This window comes from Rattus norvegicus, chromosome X (genome assembly GCF_036323735.1).
Source record: "Rattus norvegicus strain BN/NHsdMcwi chromosome X, GRCr8, whole genome shotgun sequence".
In the NCBI taxonomy this organism is placed as follows: domain Eukaryota; kingdom Metazoa; phylum Chordata; class Mammalia; order Rodentia; family Muridae; genus Rattus; species Rattus norvegicus.
Genome location: NC_086039.1, coordinates 125,976,942 through 125,982,941, shown reverse-complemented (window position 1 = coordinate 125,982,941; position 6,000 = coordinate 125,976,942).

Below are 6,000 nucleotides of genomic sequence, written 5' to 3'. Positions count from 1 at the left end.
ATTATTTATAAGTACACTGTGGCAGTCTGAACACACCAGAAGAGGGCATCAGATCTCATTATGGATGGTTGTGAGCCACCATGTAGTTGCTGGGAATTGAACTCAGGACCTCTGGAAGAGCAGCCAGTACTCTTAACCACTGAGTCATCTCTGCAGCCCAGGAAGAGCATTGTTAAATGCTCTGAACATGACATGACACTATGGCTGCCCACTCAAGACTGCATCAATAATCCTCACCACATGGTGTATGTTTCAATTATGAACCGTAGGCTGTGTAACTCCATCAGTCAAAGCCTATAATTACATAGAATCCATTCTTGGGATTGTTCATTCTAGGTCAGTCTTCTATAGCCAGTCCATTACAAAGGGCCACTGCATGATTTCCAGCCAATGGACAATGATGCGTACCTACCATCAGAACATAATGTGGACTAGCCTTGTTGCCTTCAAAGTTCCCAGTGCTCTACTCCATCATTCTTTCTTCTCCCTATCCCTTGGTATCCAATGGTCCTTTTTACTGTCTATAGGTCTGCTTTTCCTCCAGAATTCCACATAGTTGGAAATCCTGCAGCAGGCCTTTTGCAACATATATACTCAGGAAGGCTTTTCTCCTCTTTATTTACATGCAATTCAAATTCCTTCATATCTTTTCATGGTTTTAAAGTTCATTTTCTTTACTTTTACACCTATTACTTGTACATTTTGAAATTCTAATGAAGTAGTGTTTTTTCAATATTGCCACATCTACATGTAATATATTTTGATCATATTCATGTCCCATCACATTTTTGTCATTGTTTTGGCATGCGTATGCAGCATGCATGTGAGTATGCAGGTGTGAACACCTGTGCATGCACAAATAAAGACTATAGAAGATGTCAATCTTTCTGTACCACTCTCTGCTGCATGCCTTTAGGGCAAGGCATCTCACTGAATGGGCAGCTGACTGGTTAATTTGGAATCCATTTAAGGTTACAGGCACATACAGGTTTTTATGCATGCGGAGATCCAAAGTCAAGCAGGTCTTAATGCTTGTACAGCAAGTGCAGTCCCACCCACCCACTACTTTCATAGAAAACCATAATATAGTGATGTTCTAATTCATGGACCTTGTCTCCCAATCCTGAAATCTGCTCCTCTGCTTGATCCAGTCCACTGGAAATTTTTCCATGGAGCTTATTTGACTGTTTTGAGTTTTTCATTTCCAAGACTTATGACTGGTTACTTTGAAAATGCCTGCGTCCTTACTTCCTCATTCACATCTTTTACTATAGTCCTTACTTTTCTGTATTGTATTGTAATTAACTGATCTTTGAAAAGGATAGATTTGAGAAAGTCTCATGTAGCTCAAGCTGGACCCAAACTCAGTATGTTGCACGCAGAAACTGACTTTAAACCACTAATCCTCCTGACTCCACCTAACTGGGATTACAAGTGTGTGACACTGTATCTGATTCTTTTAAAGAATTTTAAATTTTAAAATTTTAAAGAATTTTGCTGGGTGGTGGCAGTGCACACCTTTATTCCCAGCACTCCGGAGTCAGAGGCAGAGTGCTAGCCTGGTCTACAGAGTGAGGTTACAGGACAAGTCAAGACTACACAGAGATACCCTGTCTCGAAAAATAGCAAAGAGTGGGTATTCTTTTTTAATTTATGTGTAAGTGTGCCTATTTGTGTACACACATGTGCTAGGGTGCCCCTGGAGTCCAGAAGAGTCCTAGATCCCACTGGGGTTGCGGGCAGGTCTGAGCTATCCAATGTAAATGCTAGGAACCAAATTCTGATCCTCTACAAAAGCAGCCAAATAACCTTCACTCCAGCCACATCTTTTGAATTCTTCATCCAAATTTTATCCATATATTAATTACTTTTTGCTGTACCTAATACCATGACGAAAGACCACTTATAGACAGGTTTACTTGGATTTATGATTTCAGAGGAATAAGAGCCCATCATAGTGGAGTAACAGCAGGCATGGTAGCTCAAACAACAAGCTGAGAACTCACATCTAAAACTGCAAGCAGGAGGCAGAGAAAGTGAACTAGGAATGGTGTGGCTTTAAACTTACAAAGCCCACCATCAGTGACATATTACTCCACCTAAGTGACAGCCACACCTTCTAAGCCTCCCCAAATAATACTACCAACTGGGGATTGAGTATTCAAATGCTCAAAATTATGGGGACATCTCATTCGATCAATTTCAATGCTTCATTATCTTTGAAATTGGTTGCTTCATTTGTAACAGCCTTTTTAGGGACTAGCTTAGTCTTTTGTGTCCCAGGATACCAGGTTGTCATGACATGAATATAGTTCCAATTGGATTTTGTATTAGGTTTTTCTTTTTGTTGTTGTTACTTTTATTTTGATACAGCACATACTAAGCCAGAACTTAATGGCTGTGTTTTCTCTGTACAAATCATGAGTGTTTCGTTGTTGTTGTTGTTGTTGTTGTTGTTGTTGTTGTTGTTTTTAGCAAATCAGGCAAATGTGTTGTAGACAGTGGACAATATTGTGTATACCCCTTGTGATTAGTCTTGCCAACATAGTCTGAAAGGATATAAAATGAACCTATGGTATGGCATCATATAGGTCTGATAGCTGGTCTTTTTGTTGTGTTCCTCTACTCTTTTTGCCCTTTAGGCTCCTCATAGCCATGTCTACTTGGATCCTTATGGTCAGCTGAAGGGATTATTTCTCCTACTTGTTTTAATTGTTTGAGAATTTCATAAATATAAATAATGTATTTTTATGGATTTCACCCACATTCCCGTGCCTACTGGTGCCATCTACAACTCCAAGGGATTTTTTTAACCGACTGAATCCACTTAGTATTGCCAGTGTATGCATAGGTGAAAGGCCATCTATTGAAGCAAGGGCCATATCCCTGAAGAAAGCCAACTGTCCATTTATTTCCCTACTCTTTCAGTTAAAGTGTTTGGAGCAAATATAATGACATTTAGCAGGGCTTAGAGTTTAGTTCAGCAAGAAAGTGTCTACACAGGCTATTCAGATCATGCCGGATCCCCAGCCCCCTGGAAATGGGTAAAATAAATGCTAACAAACTCTTGTGTGGTACATAAGACCTGCACATGAGCAAATAAGTCAAAATGCCAGCATGGGAGGGGCTGCATGAGCCCCCAGTTCTAGCTCAGGAACTATGGACAACTGATGGCTTCTAGAGAAGAGTCATTTTTATTTATGAGTGTGGCTCCTGGTAGGTTGTCAGTATTCCAGTGGATACATCATACTCATGAGTGCATGGGCAGCAGATGAACTCTGTAGGTTATTGAAAAAAATAAAGGACATAAAGTGAGCATGACAAGCAGGGTGGATCTTGAAGGAATTAAGAGGATGAAGATTCTCACAATATATTATATGCATATATAAAATTCTCAAGGAATAAAAATTATATTAAAATAGTGAGAGATAAACACAGGAAAAGTTACAAGACACATACACACAGAGACTCAACCTATCTTCTCACAATATACTTATTTTTATGTATGTGTTTTTTGCCTGTGTGCATGTGTACCACACGTGTACTTGATCTCCATGAAGGTCAGAAGAGGGTATCAGATCCCCTAGAATTGAAGTGATAGGTGGTTATGAGCTGCAAAGTATGCTGGCTGTTAGAAATCAAACCCAGGTCCTTTGGAAAAGCAGTCAGTACTCAACTGCTGAGCCATCTCTGCAGACTCAAGTGTAAGGCAAAGAACTATAGTAATTTCAGAGTGAAGAAACACATCACCAGCACTATAGTCAAAGTCATTATTAATGGAACAAACCATTATGCATCTACCAATTAATGGTGCACTGAGAAAGACACTAACAACTCTAGTAATCTTTTAGGTGTGCAAGCTTACAGGTCTACATTGCAATGTAGTTGGACTTTTCACTACTGGCCTCTCTTTAGGAATTCTTAACCCTGCTGCCTGATGCCAAGGCCTCAGCTCCTATTCAAGACCACTTCAATTCTGCAGTTGTCGTGTCAACAAACAGGTAGACTTTTAAACATTACCAGGCCCTGCTGTCAGCTTGAGCCTTAGTCCCCCGTAGATTACAGCTTTATGTGCCAACCCCGAGGAAATGCTTCAGAGAAGATACATTGCTCTCTTGTTAATCACTGCTGATTTTCAGCCCCAGCTAAACAGTATTTATAGTCCTAGTAAAGATTTCATTTCAATTATGTGGTCTTTTATTAATCACAGCTGATTCTTCAGTCCCAGCTTATTGAAGCTACAGATTCTTAACACTGCCTGATACAATCTTTGAGGGATTCTCAAAGTTCCTTTTGAAACTGCACAAGCCAGATTTATATTACCTGCACTATTTTAAGCATTCTTAACCTTCCAAGCTCCCACAGAACAGGCCACTAAGCTTTGGGCACTGATGATTATTCCAGCCCAAAGTTACAAACATGCCCCAAAACAACATGGTCAAGTCTGTGATAGCAATACCCAACAAATTTGAACCGATTTCTGCACTAGTTTGCTTTCTATTGCTATGATAAACAACATGACAAAAAATTTAAAGTCAGGGCAGGAACTCAAGCAGGAACCCAAAGGCAGAACCCAGAAACATAGGGCACGAAGGAGTGACTGCTTCCTGCCACTCACCATTAAGATTTCCCAAAGGAGGATGTGCCCCACCCTCTTATAAGCTAAAGATGGTCAACTTTGGAAACCATGTATGAAAGGTGGCACAACTGTCTGTACTCTGGCTATGTCAATACCCTTGTAATGAAAATAGTATGTTATAATCAAACTTTAAAAATCCAAGACAAAAAGCAAACCTTGAAAGCAACCAAAGGCAGCATATCACATGCAGCCTCATCCAGTCTAGAAGACTTCCCAGAAGAAACCTCACAATCCAGAGAACTGGGGGTGACACATGGAGTTCCCCTACTTTCTTACCAACATCTGTTGTTTTTCCTTTTGTTGATTTTACTCATTATTATTGGAGTAAGATGAAATTTCAAAGTTGTTTTGATTTTCCTTTCCATAATTGCTAAGGATGATGTACATTTTAAAAATATTTCTTAGTCATTTGTTGTTTCTTCCTTTTGAAACTCTGTTTAGACAGACTGCCTTTTACTGTCTTTTTTTAAATTCTTTTTTTCCTTAACACTCACTAAAACAGATACTTCTTATTTCCATAGGTAAACGTAGCTCTCACTTTTCAGAAATGTTTCTCTTTGCAAGAGATGAAGACTATCAGAGAGAATCACAATTGGTCAAAACGTCTGATTCCGCAGTGCCCAAACTCAAGGGATACATTTATAACACAATTCTTGAACCTTATGCTCAGAGAACACTGAGGGAGAAAAAGCAGAAAGATTTTAAGAGCCAGAGAATGAGGAAGTTTGCTGTAATACTGTGTCTCCTAGAAATGTCAGAGAAGCTCATCAATATGGCTGAATAGAGGAAGATCTCATGGGCCCCAGCCACAGACAAAAATAACTATAAGCAACTATAAGGTATGTTGAGAACAGTACAATTACTCACTTCCAGGGATAACCCAAGTATGTTTTTTCTTCAACTCACTAACGGAAGTACATAGTCAAGAACAGAATATTCTAATACTAAATTGATGGTGTGTCATTCTCTCATCTTTAATATTAATGTTAAAAGACAACTGAGCTACAGAGGTAGCTCAGTAACATAAAATAATAAAATATAATAAATTATTGTATTTTATTATATTATTTTATGTGTACATGTTTATGTGTACATCAACGCCAACCACAGTGTGCATGTGGAAGTCACAGGATAATTTGTAGAAATCAGTTCTCTCTTTCTACCATGTTGGTCTCAAAGTTCAAGATCACATCACCAAGCTTGGCAAAAAGTGTCTTTACTGATGGAGCCATCTCACCAGACCTAATTTTTTTAAAGAAAAATAATTTAAAATATCTAAAATAATCTGAGCCACAAACATAAATCATAGGCACCAGCAAATACAATAGAGGGTAAAAAAACTAGCGTCCTTTACATAATGT